The sequence below is a fragment of the Budorcas taxicolor genome, chromosome 11 (genome assembly GCF_023091745.1).
Source record: "Budorcas taxicolor isolate Tak-1 chromosome 11, Takin1.1, whole genome shotgun sequence".
Classification (NCBI taxonomy): Eukaryota; Metazoa; Chordata; class Mammalia; order Artiodactyla; family Bovidae; genus Budorcas; species Budorcas taxicolor.
Genome location: NC_068920.1, coordinates 144604374 through 144621139, shown reverse-complemented (window position 1 = coordinate 144621139; position 16766 = coordinate 144604374).

Here is a 16766-nt window from a genome sequence, read left to right as displayed (position 1 = left end):
TTACTTTTAAGTTAGAAATAATAATATATCCACCTTATATAATCGTGATGATTGAATACGAAATACATCATCACATATATTTACAGTGTTTCTTGAAAAGATGGTGTGCAAGAAATATCCACAAAGTGAAAAGTGAAAACTCTTCATTGAGGATCCCTGAAGAGTCCCTAGGTGAGAGACTAGGTTGTTATTAAAACATGCTAACTTTCTCCTTTCTCCTTTCAAGAGCAGACCATCTGTCCATCCCTCCACCTAACACTGGTCGTGTGCCTTGCTTTGGCCAATGAGATGTTAACTGACTTGGCCTGTCCCAGGGCAAGACAGGAGAAACATGGATCACAGAAGCCACGGTGAGCTGATCCTAGATAACTCTTATAAGCGTGTGGATGCCCATCAGATCCTCAGCTGACCACAGACAATGAGAACAAAGAGTTGTTGCTGTAGGCTACTGAGCTTGAGAGTAGTTTGTTAGGCAGTAATTATGTGACATTAACTAACTTATCTTCTCTTCATAGGGTGATCTTATGTTTCAGTTTACCTGGAAGTGGTATGGTTTACACCTGCTTCTCAGTGTATAATCTTTTTAACACTTTCTTAGATTTTTCCTTTTCTTTCTTTTTCTTCCTTTCTTCCCCTCTCCCTTCTTCTCTTTATCCCTCCCTTCTCCCTGTGGGTGTCCAGCATCCTGGGCCCAGTAACCCCAAATGACCAATGCCCCAAGAGAAGGAAGCAGAAATATGTCCCTGACAGCTTCTAATTTCTTTCTCTCTCTCTATTCCTCTTTTTTTTTTTTTTTTTTTTTTTTTTGGACTTTTTGCCTTATCCCTTGAAACTTGCCTTTAACTGCAACTCCTAAGACTCCAAGGTTTGGGTCAAGAAGGTTCTCGTTAAATAGTTTGAGTGGCAATCTGTGATGGTGCAGTATTTTGATGTTCTCATGAGGTTACAACTCGCATTCTTTTAAATGTCCTTAAACATCATGGCTCACGTCGACTTAGAAGAACCTCTATTCAGTAGTGAGAAATGCCAATGATATGCATTAAAAAAAAGATGCTCTTTTGTGTTACAAGACAAGAAAAGTTTTTATAAAACTTACTTCAAGGCCATATCATTACCTATGTGCCAGCTACCAACTAAGTGGAAAGTGTTGAAGTCATATCTCAAGTGACAATGGTGTGTTGTGCCTGTTCTTGATTATATTGCATTGTAGGGCCAAAATGACAAGTTTCAGGGACTTTCTACGGAAAGTCAGAGTGAAATGGTCATAAAGAGTTTTTGAGAAAGTTCTGATTAGCTTCTGGCGCAAAGGGCACCATTTTCTCATTGTTCAAGGTGAATCTGATGCATCATAGCCAACAAACATGTTACAAAGCGTTTTCTATAAACTGTGAATCACATGTGGTACAAGAGTGTGCTTCTCTGCCGCATCCTTCTATTAGTCATGACTATCATTATTGGAGGTGTAACCGTTAATGCTTCAGGGTTAATACCTTTTAAAAATCACTCAAAGGGGAATGCCCTGGTCAATTTAATGTGACAATACATGAGTTGTCATGCAGGGGTCTTTGAAAACTTGTATCTATTTTTTAGTTTATATATATATATATATATGCCAAAGGTTATAGATACTCCCAGGAATTGCGCAGCTAAAATGGGGGCCATTTGAAGATCACATATCTGGTAGCAATCATTCATGCAATTCTCAGGACATGACCTTCCAGATTCAACTTTGATACGTGTAAGCAGTGCAATCACCATTCATACCTGACTGTGACCCTTTTCATTTTAGATGACACTGCTCCATGTGTCATTTCCTTGAATTTACAAAGTCACCTGTGAGGAGGATAGAGCAATGTCACAATTCTCCTGAGATTTATGTAGAAAAAATAGAAAAAGAGCCATATTTCCCTTTACTACGTTTTCTGCGGCTGCATTTTATCCTAAGTACGATTTAATAGGAATAACAGTATAAACATTAGATTCCTTCTCTGCCCAAGGCTGTTGAAGTTCAAAGGAAAATGAAATTGTGCAAACTTGATCAATTGAAAGGAAATTTTATTGTAAGGATCATCTTTTCAGCCTAGATATACAGGTAACATCATCCTGCCAGACTTCATAGGACCAGAGATGGAAACTAAGGCTGTCCTCTCTTCCCTCCAAGGGCTACCCTGAATTTCTTATTTCTGCTTTTCTTCATCTCCTGTTTGGTTCAATTGATTTCCTCCAGGACCTGCCATGGTAGGCAACCCCTAGCTCTCCACACACAACTGCATAGCTACAGCTCTACCACCATTGGGTAAGTAGTTACAGGGCTTCATAAAAACACAGAAAACATAGATGACTCAACCCTTCCTATGAATGGGTTCCCTCGGGACAAAGTGTCATCGTCCATCCTCGGCTACGGATGGGGCAATGAGAAGTTTTAGAACAACGTTGGAAAATTAAACATCTAATTAACCTCTGTTAATATTTTCCATGTGCCAGACACCGGGCTAAATATTTAATACATATATTTTTAAATTTTGTCTAATTGACAAACTTGTAGATAGCATTATTATTCTTATTTTACCAATGAAGCAACTGATTCACTGACTTGTCAAAGACTGCAGGTTAGAAAGTTGTGAAGTTATTCTTTTTGTTCTGGGCAACTGGTTCCAAAACCATGCTTTTATTCCCTCTGCCATATTGCATTTCATAATGTCTAAATGCAATACTATCTAAACCTTAAGGAACCATTTTGAGACATTTATGGAGCTTTTACATTTGAGGCCAAAGTTTATTTGGATCCCTAAATGTCTGCTGCTGCTGCTACTAAGTCGCGTCAGTCGTGTCCAACTCTGTGCGACCCCATAGATGGCAGCCCACCAGGCTCCCCCGTCCCTGGGATTCTCCAGGCAAGAACAGTGGAGTGGGTTGCCATTTCCTTCTCCAATGCATGAAAGTGAAAGTGAAGTCGATCAGTCATGCGACCCCAGGGACTATAGCCTACAGGCTCCTCTGTCCATGGGATTTCCCAGGCAAGAGTACTGGAGTGGGGTGCCATTGCCTTCTCCGCCATAAATGTCTAAGAAGTATTAAAAAAAAAAACATTGAGAATAAAAGGAAGACAACAGTGAGACACTCATATCACACATTCATACCCAGTGATTAAAACAGTGAGGCAGTATTGTAAGGTGCAAGGTAATAAAATAAAGATTACAGAAAACAACCCATCTTATCTATGAGTACTTAGCATATGATGAAGCTAATAATTCAAATCATCAGAGAAAGAATAAATTATTTCCAAAATGAGGCAAAAACATTACCCAAGAAAATAGAGTCATATTTCACAACATACAGAATTTTAAATTTTAAATTCTGGACACATTAAATATATATGTCATTTATTTAATACATATTTATGAAATATCCCTATTACCTAATGCTACACGTGGCAAGCACTGACTCATATCCAAAATGAGTCTTATGTCAGTTTTGTCATTTCGATAAAACTGATTCTCTTTGAGTCTAATTTTTTTCACTCACCAAACATTTACTGAGCACTTTCTCTCCGTCATGCACTAGGATTGCAGTCAATCAGCACAGTCTCTGCCTTTATTTACCAACTCTGTTATTCTTCCATGTTCCCCATAGTACCCAGTTTCATTTTCAGAGTTTTGAATAGTCACTATGGCCGAGAACTTTACTGTATTGTAAAGCACACAGAAGAAAAAAAAAAAGAGGAAAAGGAGAAAGAGGAGATGGAGAAGGAAGAGAAAGGGAAAGAAGAAAGAAAAGAAGGCAGAAAGGGAGGGAGGAGGGAGAAAGGAAGAGAGGAAGAAAGACAATTGATTAGCTCTTGCATTTAGGAGAAGTATATTCTAATTGCACAGGTGCACAAACAAGTTACTTCACTACAATGTGATAGATGCTAAAAGTGATATAATGACTGGCTGCTAAGGATGCACAGAGAAAGAGCGTTTAGCTGGGATGTAGGAATCCCAGGAAGATTTTCTGAAAATCATGATGCTGGAGCAGCGTTCTGGAGGCCAACAGAAGTCAACCATTGGAAGAAAAGAATAGGTACAGATTGGCTAAGCACATACTGAATTGATTGAATAAGTAATGAATGATTGATTGAATGGATCAATAAGTAAGAGGATGGAGGAATCAAAAATGTCTGTGAGTTCTGACCTCTCGACTTTTAATTAGCCATTGGAGAAAAGAGATAGAAACAGAGGGATCCAATTATTCTCCCAGAACAAATCTAAAGAGAACTTCTCTGTTAGAACGCTTTTGGGTGCATGTAACAGAATATAGGACAAAACAAGGCATACATAGTAAATGAATCTCTACAGATGCAAATTCTTAAGACAAGAATTTGGGTTGTTTCACAGGTCAGTTACACATCAGGCCTCTGGGCAATGTCTCTCTAGTTGTCTTGTATAAAAACAACATTCCCGGTGTGTGATTCCTCCATTCTCACACTACTCCACCACACTACTCACTTCTGACACTACATGCATGGAAAAGTCCACACATCAAACAATTCTGCGTCACTAGTATTAAAACTTGACATTTTTTACCTGGAACTTCTGAAGACAGCATCAAGGGATCCATCTCACGAGATTGCACTCCTCCCACTAGACACACACACACGCATACTTCAGACACTAATTACAAGGCCATGCTGTTATCTGTGCTTCTGATCAATACTCTACAAATTAGAGGTTCCCACAAGCCCCTCTCAAGGATTGATTAACTTATTAGTGTGGCTCACAGAATTCAGGAAACCAGTCTACTCCCTAGAATTGTTGTCGTTCAGTCTCTAAGTCATGTCTGACTCTCTGCAGCCCCACAGACTGCAGCACACCAAGCCTCTTTGTCCCTCACTATCTCCTGGAGTTTGCCCAAGTTCATGTCCATTCAGTCAGTGATGCTCTCCAACCATCTTATCCTCTGCCACCTTCTTCTCCTTTTGCTTTCAGTTTTTCCGAACATCAGGATCTTTTCCACTGAGTTAGCTGTTTGCATCAGATGGCCAAAGTATTGGAGCTTCAGCTTACTAGATTACCATTTTATAGCAAATGATATTAAAAGCAACTAATAAACAGCTGGGAGAAGAGATACGTAGGGTGGGGACCAGAAGAGTCCTGAGCACAGGAGTTTCTGTCCTCATGAAGACTGGGGTACATCACTCTCCAAATACAAGATTGCCTTCTGGTTTAACCTGGAAGCTCTCTGAAATGTCCTTTTGGGGTTTTATTTGGCAGCTTCATTACATAGACATAATCGATGAAGTCACTGGCCAGTGATGACTGAACTCAATTTCCAGCCCCTCTTCTTTCCCTGGGGGTTAGAGGATGCAGCTGAAATTCCTAATCCTCTAGTCAAGGTTGGTTCCCCTGGCACCAGTCCCCATCCTTAGAGGCTTTCCAAGAGTCACTTCATTATCATAAACTCAGGTATATGAGAGTGGCTTGGTATATGCAACAAAAGACATCCACTTCACAGCTATTATGCAGTTTCAGCAACTGAGAACCAAAAGAAACATTCTAACAAAAAATATCCTTCATTCCATTAGGTATGACTGTATCACATGACCCTGCTTAGCTACAATTAAGGCTTGAGAAAAAAAAAGCATCTGGCATTTCAGTCTCTTTAGAGGGAATTGGATGTGACCATCACAGAAGAAGTGTGTTGCTGCTGCTGCTGCTGAGTCGCTTCAGTCGTGTCCGACTCTGTGCAACCCCATAGACGGCAGCCCAAGGTGAATACTAAAGAGAAGAATTGCCAGCACATACCTGTGATACCCTCTGTATCCCAATAAGACACATATGTACATCAGTTCCTAAATATGAATAGTAAGGGATAATCATTTAGATGTGTTCTGTAACTTATACTATGTCTTACACTTCTCTTAGGCACAGGATTGGTCTCATAATAAAAGAAGTGCCTTTCTGTTAAAGGGAATATAGATAGCAATACAGAAAACATCTTTTCTTGTCATTGGTCTTCCACCTATGTCAACTTTGAGGAAATCAATGCCTCCACTATAAAGATGGCGCTGAGAGCAAGGGAACATTGATTACATGCTTGGCTCTTTACCAGGAACGTGACACGCATCATCTCATTCATTTCTCACACTGACCCTATGAAGCAGCATTAGACCGGAACTGAGGCTCACTGGATCAACTTTTGTCTCAAGTGAGAGAGCCGAGTGCCGGTAGAGCTGGGTGTCCATCCATGGCTCATTAAAGAGCATCCTTCTGTAAGAACATCCACCTGTCAGGAGGTGATTCCACACGTATTTAAATATGCTAGGCATTCTTCTTTTGCAAGCACTCCTGCTGGGAATCTCAGCACTGAGGAAAGCAGGAGATGTCTCCTTAAAGCCCCCTCTTCCCAGATGGCTCAGTGGTAAAGAATTTGCCTGCCAATGCAGGAGCCTCGGGAGATTCAGGTTCCATAATTCCATAGACAGAGGAGCCTGGTCAGCTACAATTCATGGGGTCACAGAGCTGGACACAACTGAGCAACTGAGTGCACACATGCACTTACTTATTCACTTTTTATATCATGGGGTCTCACACAGTAGGGCCCATCTTCCTAGTTCAGGATATTTACACAGCTTGTTCAATGATAACCATCAGTCATACTCAAAACAACTATGAGAACAAAAAATACCAAGGGTTTGCCTGAGCTCTGCACAACCTTTCATCCGAAAGATTATGTAATTTGTTTTGAACCTACACATTCATTACTCATTCAGCAGATATTAACAGAGCATGCCCTGGACATTTATAGATGTTTATAAATGTGGATCTGTGATCAGCCTTTAATTTACCAAATATTTCCTGATTTTCTACTATGTGCCAGATGTGGTGATAGATTCTGATAGGTTAAAAAAAAAAAAATCAACAAAACCTGGTCCCTGCCCTCAGGAATTCTGTGACTTGAGAATCATTCTTCAATCACTCCAGAAAAATAAATTAAAAATGTGTGCTCTGCCCTTTTCCCTAATGCAAGAGCATAATCACATGTATAAAGTCATAGAGTATGTGCTGATATTTCTGTTTTCACCCACTCCAGCTGCATTCTTCAGGCTTCTTTGTGCTGTTCCAGCCCCTGTGGCCTGTTGGATCTGAATTCCTTTGCCTGGTGGCACCCAGTTGGGTTTGGCCAATGAGACTCACCAGTGGGAAACTGCAGCAGGGAGGGGATAAGACACAGCAGAAGTCATTTCTTTTCTGTTCCCTCTTGAGTCACCACTGTGTGTGTGGGAGGGACTGTGTCTGCTGGGGACTATGGCTCCCACTGGGTGGCCTCCTCCAGACCCCTGGGTGGGTTCCTCCAGGGTTCCAACTCTTCAGTAGGCGCCAGTAATACTGCTTTTCCTTTGCAACCTTTTTGCCGTGGGAGTGACAATGGCTTCCGGACTTTATGGGTCTCTGGGTGCCTTATTCTTTCTTATTTATTCTCTTAACCTGGCACAGACAACTGTAAAGAGTCTCTGTGTTAACATTTCCTCATTTGAAACATCTGGGGTAAATGCTGTTTCTTACTGGGACCCTAGCTAATCAGAATATCAAAGCTGACCACATTTTAGGAATCATCTAATCTCCTTTCCATTTTACAGGGACAGAAATCAGGTCCAGACAGCATGGCACTTGAATGAGCTTGCCCACGGGAAGAATAAAACCAGCTCACCTGCCTATCCTGGCTCCTGTGACAATGCACCCCAGACCACCTCCTGGCCTTGTTTCCTCTGTAGGGTCTGATCTTCCAAGTTTTGGACAGTGTTCCCTTCTGCCAGTGTTGACTGCTGCAAGCTAAGGACATGAATGAACTGAGTCATCTCCACAGAGCTTCATTAATTTCAAGGCAATTTAAGATTTCTGAGTCATAGGTTTCAGCCACTTAGACTTTCCCAGCCGGTACTGCACTTGCCCACACGCATTTTTCTTTCAAGATCACATCTGGCTCTAGCTGTGTGGCTTGCCCACTCTTCATCAGTTTCAGAGAGAATCTAGCCTCATAGAGTGATCTGTGCTGGGCTTGCCTTTTCCAATTGCCATGTGCAGTGGAGTTTGCACGAGGACTTAATGGAATTAGCGGTCTGCAGCTTGATCCAGACTCTAACCACCAGAGACACGCACATTTCCACATTCTAAAGCCAACACCATATTTCACCCAGCCTCCCAAGGAAACTCAGTTCTACCATATGGTGACTCCACTCTCTGAATAATACTTAGCAACTTGATGAACAAAGAATGAATCATATCTTAGCCATCTTGGCCAAATATTGTTTCATATAGCCACGGCATTAGTAATATATATGTTTTCTTTTCTTTTCTTTTTTTTTACAAGAGGGCTTCCTGCAACGCCCACTGGAAGTGAAGACCTCACTGGAGGGAGACTGTACCATCAAAGCGTTCTCTCTCATTAGCGTTCTTCAATTCCATATTGCGTTGTGCGTATGATACATTCAGCTTGTCTGCTTTTTCATTTCCTTCAGAGCAGCTGCTGGGATTGAGCAACAGTCTCCCGGGGTAACACAGCAGGGAATCCTGGGGCATTTCCCAGACACAGAAAACAAAGGATGTGTATCCATGGGGAGGTTTAGGCTGGAGCCTTTCCCTACCATCAGGGAAAAGTCAGTCTCAGGATCTAGGGGGGAATCTTAGCAAACCTCTGTGTGTGTGGTGGAGGGGGGAGGGGGCGGTGGGGGAAGGGTGGTAGTGTGGTTAGGTGATCTTAAGAAAGTCACTTTCTTTTTTTAAATTTCTTATTTTGTATTGGGGTGTTATTATTATTATTATTTTTGCTTTTGTTTAGTTGCTCAGTCATGTCTGACTCCACGACCCTTATGGACTATATAGCCTGTCAGGCTTCTCTGTCTATGGGATTTTTCAGGCAAGAATACTGGAGTGGGTTGCCATTTTCTCCTCCACGGGGTCTTCCTGACCCAGAGATCAAACCCACATCTCCTGTTTGTGTCCTGTATTGCTGGCAGATTCTTTACAGGCTGAGACATCCAGGTAGAACCGATTAACAATGTTATGACAGTTTCCAGTGAACAGAGAAGGGACTCAGCCGTACATATACATGTATCCATTCTCCCCCAGAGGCCCCTGCCATCCAGGCTGCCACATAACATCCAGCCAAGTTCCATATGCTACACAGTAGGTCTTTGTTGGTTATCCATTTTAAATATAGCAGTGTGTACATATCCATGCCAAATTCTCTAACCATCCCTTCCCCCCAGCATTCCCCCCAGGAATTCTCTAAGTCTGTGAGTCTGAAAATCACTTTTCTTTCGGAGACATAGTTACACAGGGATAATAAAGAACCTTTGACAAACGTTTGATAAACTGGAAGACAGTAGGCAAAGGCTATCTCAGCCATTTATAATGTGCAAGCACTGTTGGAGCCTTCTAGGTGCTAAAATAGATAACCAACAGGGACTCATTGTATAGCACAAAGAACAATATTCAACATTTTGTAATAACCTATAAGGAGAAAGAATCAGAAAAGAATATAGATAAAAAACTGAATCACTTTGCTGTATGTCTGAAACTAACACAATATTGTCAATCAACTATACTTCAATTAAAAATGTAATCAGAAACAGCAGTATAAGAGTAGATACAATCCATTATTTCAATGAACTAACCAGTTGAAAATAGGAATATGCAGGGATTATTTTAATGAAATATGGCTCAGCTAAGATAGAGCTTTGCACAGTGGAGAGTCAGCTCAATCTGAGAATTCCTGAAAAAGCTGGTGCCTAAGATGAATCTTGCCAAGATTTATGGAGATGAGAAAGGGATTCCAGACAGTCAAGAGCCCGAGTTGTAATTACTGGAGAATAGAGTGCATCACACAGAGTGGCCGGAAATAAGGCTACATTAATAACTATGAAGAGATATTTGTTATAATTTTACTACAAGCACTGGTGTGCGGGTGCTCACTCTCTTAGTCCTGTCCAGCTCTTTGAGATCCCCATGGATGCCTCTTCTATGGGATTGTCCAGGCGAGAATACTGGAGTGGGTTGCCATTTCCTCTTCCAGGGAATCTTCCCAACCCAGGGATTGAACTGGCGTTTCCCAAGTCTCCTCCACTGGCAGGTGGACTCTTTACCACTGTGCCACTGGGAAGCCCACAAGCACTGGTGGTTTTTGAAAATCAAGAGAGGAATTTCTGGGAGAGCCCTCCAGGTGTGGTAGTGCCTTTCCTCACATCTACGGCAACACTTGGGCTCATCTTCATGGGAAGTAGTTTGCTGTAAAGTACTGATCTTAGAATTAAAGGAAAGGAACCATCCTAATCCACTATTGTCTGAATGGAATTGCATTTTCTCATCAGGCATCCAATGCTGGGACAAGAACAGAACAGAGGAGAAAGGAGAAGGTGTGGCCCTTCCCCTTGGGGAGCTCCGGATCCATTGAGAAAAGTCATGCTCACCTCATATAATTATGGCAGAGTAATCTGAACTGCGGTGTTGGAGAAGACTCTTGAGAGTCCCTTGGACTGCAAGGAGATCCAACCAGTCCATTCTAAAGGAGTTCAGTCCTGGGTGTTCTTTGGATGGAATGATGCTAAAGCTGAAACTCCAGTACTTTGGCCACCTCATACGAAGAGTTGACTCATGGAAAAGAGTCTGATGCTGGGAGGGATTGGGGGCAGGAGGAGAAGGGGATGACAGAGGATGAGATGGCTGGATGGCATCACTGACTTGATGGATGTGAGTCTGAGTGAACTCCGGGAGTTGGTGATGGACAAGGAGGCCTGGCATGCTGCAATTCATGGGGTTGCGAAGAGTTGGACACGACTTAGTGACTGAAATGAACTGAACTGAACTGAACTGAATCAGAATTCACTGTACAACCATCATTCCATGTTTCCATGCCCATCAGGAAAGAGGATATTCCCTTAGCCAGATGCATCAGAAGGAGGGCTTGAATGCAGTCTGTGTTTATTATGTATCATCTGACAATAGGAATTATTTTACTCCTCTGGGAAAGATTTCCTAGAGGAGCTGCCTAGCTGACCCAGAAAGATGACTATACTACCTCATTCCAATTTTCTATTATATTACTGAGCAAAAAACTGACCTGACACTTAATGGTGGAAAACAACCACCACATTAATACATTATGATTTTGTGTGGCAGTAATTTGGGCAGCTGGCATAACTGTGTTCATTCAGTGGTATTCTGTTGGCTGCTGGTCTGGTCTGGAGGGATCAAGATGGCTTTCATTCTCCTGCCTGGAGCTTTGTTAAGGTTTGGCTACACTGAGCCCCACTCCCTTTCCATGTCATCATACAAGCCTTTCTGTGGGTTTTCTCGAGGAGGGTAGTTGATTGGATTTATTGTATGGCAGCTCAGACCTCCAAGAGACTAAGAAAGAAGCTTTCAGGCTTCTCAAAGGCAAGACCTAAAACTGAGTCTGCATCACCTCCACAATTCTTTATTAATCCAAACAATCTCACACAAGTTTATATTCAACGGCAGGGCACTGGAACCCACCTCCTATTGGGAGGAGTGTCAAGACTCTGTAGCAGTAGTAGTGTTAGTAACTCAGTCGTGTCCAACTCTTTGTGACCCCATGGACTGTAGACCACCAGGCTCTTCTGTCCATGGAATTCTCCAGGCAGGAATACTGATGTGGGTTGCCATACCCTTCTCCAGGGGAATCTTCCTAACCCAGGGATCGAACCTAGGTCTCCTGCATTGAAGGCAGATTCTTTACCATCTGAGCTACCAGGGAAGCCCCCTCTACAAGACTCTGTGTCCATCTTTAGTTTGGTACATTTACCCCTCACTGAGGTCACTTCATGTGTGTAATGCAATCTTGGTGATTTATGGCCCAACTAAACACGAGACAGGAAAAGAAAAGCAACCTCAGATGAGGAAATAAGGCTGTCTATGAGAGACATCTGTCATTATACTATGAGTTCCTATATGATCAACTATGCTCTGCTCCAGACCTAGTATGGTGCTAGAAACATGGAGAGTGATCCATCAATAGAACTCAGCTAACTGACAGGCTATTTTTTTTTACTACATTTCTAGTTATGTGAGTGACTTTCTCACAATGAACCTTCCAGGAAAGGTGCCAGGGGAATCTTATTGCAAAACTAGCAGTTTATTGGGTTGACAAAGAGAATGTTCAGTTAAGGAGATTTTGCAGAACACAATGGGATAATTCTAGTTGTGAAATGTGGACTTAAAAAGGAATCATTTAGAAACGTCCAAGAAGCATTTGAAGATTGGATGACAAGATGTAGCCTCTTCCATTAAAACACAGACTGAGGGTCAAGGGTGGGCACAGAAGTCCAGGCAGATGTGGGACAGTTTCAGGTCTCCCTGCCCAACTCCAAAGGTCCATTACACCAGGCTTCCAAGAGACTGATCCAGAAAACAGTGGTAAGACCCACCGTGCATCCATCACTGTCCTAGCACTGTGGTCATAGTTCAGTTCAGTTCAGTCGCTCAGTCATGTCCGACTCTTTGCAACTCCATGGACTGCAGCACGCCAGGCCTCCCTGTCCATCACCAACTCACGGAGCTTACTGAAACTCATGTCCATCGAGCTGGTAAAGTCATCCAATCATATTATCCTCTGTCATCCCCTTCTCCTCCTGCCCTCAATCTTTCGCAGCATTAGGGTCTTTTCCAATGAGTCAGCTCTTCACATAAGGTGGCCAAAGTATTGGAGTTTCAGCTTCAGCATCAGTCCTTCCAATGAATATTCAGGACTGACTTCCTTTAGGATGGATTGGTTGGATCTCCTTGCAGTCCAAGGGACTCTCAAGAGTCTTCTCCACACCACAGTTCAAAAGCCTCAGTTCTTCAGTGCTCACCTTTCTTTATAGTCCAACTCTCACATCCGTAAATGGCCACTGGAAAAACCACAGCCTTGACTAGACGGACCTTTGTTGGCAAAGCAATGTCTCTGCATTTTAATATACTGTCTAGGTTGATCATAGCTTTTCTTCCAAGGAGGAAGTGTCTTTTAATTTCATGGCTGCAGTTATCATCTGCAGTGATTTTGGAGCCCAAGAAAATAAAGTCTGTCACTGTTTCCATTGTTTCCCCATTTACTGTGAAGTGATGGGACCGGATGCCATGATCTTCGTTTTCTGAATGTTGAGCTTTAAGGCAACTTTTTCACTGTCCTTTTTCACTTTCATCAAGACGCTCTTTAGTTCTTCTTCACTTTCTGCCATAAGGGTGGTGTCATCTGCATGTCTGTTATTGATATTTCTCCCAGCAATTTTGATTCCAGCTTGTGCTTCATCCAGCCTGGCATTTCTCATGATGTACTCTGCATATAAGTTAAATAGGCAGGGTGACAATATACAGCCTTGAAGTACTCCTTTCCAGATTTGGAACCAGTCTGTTGTTCCATGTCCAGTTCTAACTGTTGCTTCTTGACCTGCATGCAGATTTCTCAGGAGGCAGGTCAGGTGGTCTGGTATTCCCATCTCTTTAAGAATTTTCCACCATTTGTTTTATTCCACACAGTCGAAGGCTTTAGCATAGTAACTGTGGTTATAGAGGGAAATTAAAACATGGTGCTATATCTCCAGGGCCTCCGAGTCTCCAGACGGAAGCATTCTCTGCCCATCCCTAGATTCCAGGGGAATGTTTGGGCATCTCGAGGTAGATCAAGATGACAGGGGGCAGAGAGGCTGAGATTGCCATTGCCCAGCCCTGGAGCCACCATGCCAGAGGGAAGAATTCTTGAAGAATAGCAGAAGTTGTACATATTCTCTCAATGTAGGCCAGCAGCTGCTGGCTTCCACCCCTTCCTGCTAAACAGAATCATATTTACCCCAAGAATCTGGCATCCTGCCCTAGAGAACAGAAAGGCAGACAGCTTCTAAAAAGGCTCCTAATAATTCCTGGTCTTCACACCTGGTGGAATCCTCTCTTGTTCTGTGGGATGGCCTTGGTGACTTGCTCTTAACAAGCAGACTGTGGCAAAATGATGTCACTTCCAGGATTAGGCTACAAAGGACTTGGACATCTGTCTGGCTTGTCCTCTGTCTGGGTCTTCTCCGGTGTTTGCTCTAATCAAGCAAGATGCCATGCTGTCAGCTGCCCTTTGGAGAAGCTCCTGTGATTCAGACTGGAGGGTGGTTTCCAGTCAATATCCAGGGAGGAAATGAGACCCTCAGTCCAACAGCATTTAAGGACTTGAATCCTATCAATACCTAAAGGAGTGACCTTGGAAGCTGAAGCTTTGGGGGGCAATTTGTTGTGCAGCAATGGCTGAATAACACAAGTATATAAAAAAAAGAAGAAAACATAACTAACTCAGCTCAAGATCTAGTGCTCTTCCTATTACATACACCACGTGCTTTCTGGCTACTGAGGATCTTTTATCTTGAGGCTAGGGCAACATCTGGTCAGTGGCATGAAGTCCTAGCATTTAGCTCAGCAGTCACATACCCCCACTGTCTGACCTTGTCTCCCAGTTGTCCTGTATACCCATAGGGGGTTGGTCCCAAGACACCTCCCCAACTGCCCTTCAGATACCAAAATCCACAGATGCTCTCTCTATATATAGTTTTTTTTTTTAATTTGCATATAACCTATGAACATCTTCCTGTATACTTTAAATCATCTTTAGATTACTTTACCTAATACAATGCAAATGCTATGGAAATAGTTGCTGATGCAGGCAAATTCAGATTTTGCATATTGGAACTTTCTGCATTTTTTTTTTCAATTATTTTTGATCCACAGGTGATTGAATCCATGCATGTGGAACCTGTGGATATGAAGGGCTAACTGTACTGTGGCAGCGCTAGTCCTCACTACCTCCAGGCCCTACACAGAGCTTCATTCTCCTGTTCACAGTTCTCACCACACCCTACAAGGTCTGTACTATGATGGCGCCATTTTAAGGAAGCAGAAACTGAGGTTTAGGGATATTCTGGAATTGACTGAAGGTCACAGAACTACTGAACTTCAGAAAAAGTGCACCATATACACTTTCCTGACCTCTTGAGTGATGATTGGTTGACTTTTGTATCTCACTCTTTTCTAGACGCAGTTCCAGAGTCCGTCATGGGTCAAGGGCTGTGGTCACTGAACAACTGTGCGGTTTAGAACGCGGCTTACTTCCCTGTAGCAAAATACCCTAAAATCATACTTGCTAGCAGACTCTTTTGTTATGCAAATGAAGATAATGAAGCCTGAGGCTTGATGCCTACCTCATATTTAGAACAAGGGACTCTATTTCTTCAACCCTCCTCCAGTTTACACCCCACCCAGGATCATACACCATCCCTCAGGTCCACACGTACAGATGGACCCATTTTCTAAAGTGTTGGGTTTACGGCTAGGAGTTACCTATCCAGTGAAAAACAAGTCTCAACCTTTCTCAAAATGTAAAAGATATAAAATTTCATGTTTTCCCAAGGGATACAAATTAGATATATGAGAAAAATACTAATCAGTTAGTTGTTCACAGTTTTAACACTCAAAGCACTCTTGTATATTTGAATGTGAATTACACAGATATGAATGGGACATATCATTCATTCCATCTATAGCTCACTGAACAGATTGCCCACATAACAGTGAGTTTCCATACTGCACACGCTCTGCTCTAAGCCCACCTGAGGATCCAAGGCTCACAAGGTGGAAACCACCATCATATAGATACTGCTTTTTTTATTAAAATGCACTTTCCTGGTTTGCAACCATCCAGTGAAACCATCTAGGTAAGTTCTAGGTAAGGACCTTCAAATTGTTTTAAAATTAAAACAATATTTGGACACAGAAGGAAACAGAGGAGAGAGGAAAGGAAAGGATGTAAGGACAAGGCAGAGGAGAAGGTGGTGGCAGGAAAGAGAGCTGTGCTGTAAAATATCAGAAGTACTGGGTTTGTGGAATTGTACTGAGGGACCAGTGGTTAAGAACAACTGCCTTGCAATGTAGAGGACACAGGTTCGATCCCTTGTCTGGGAACTAAGATCCCACATGCTGTGGAGCAACTAAGCCTGCCTGCCTCAACTACTGAGCGCATGTGCCACAACTAGAGAGTCTGTGCGCCACAGTGAACAATCCCGCAACGAAGATCTTGTGTGCCACAACTAAAAGACCCGACGGACACAGACAAATAAACAGTACTGGCTTTGTGCTCATGAGCTAATTGCCTTGAGACTCAGTTTCTTCTGCTGAGGTTTGTAATGAAATCTCCTTTATGGAGCTATCGTGAGGATTAAATGGCACAAAATACATAACAATCCTTTGCAAATTGGTGAGGCTATGGCACATATTAATTCTTAATAGACCTTAATCTGAGCAATCAGGGCTGTCCAAGGTCATGTGACTAATTGACCAAGTTGGGGCTCAAATGGGATAAAAGCTCAATGTGTCCTTGTTCAGACCCTGGTCTACTGGTGACCAGCTTGTTTTTCCCAAACTGAAGGTGGGCTTTTAAAAGCTGAAGAGGGATGTAAATGATCATTCAGTTCAGCCTATTCCCTTTGAAAGGAGGGTATCAGTTACCTCCACTCCACGAATGGTAGGGGATTGAAGTGTCATTCAAACTCAGAAACAGAGTGGGGTGCAGGGGGGCAGAGGGTGGGAAATCATCTCCCTTGACATTTGTCTGTGTGCCAGGTATGGAAACACACACTAGACTTACCAGAACAGCCTTCAAACTGAATCTGTTTTTACAGTAACCTAGCACTGTAGATAAATGTAAATTTGTAGCACTTGCTGGACGAGCTGGATTATTTTTACCAGTTTTCACTTTGT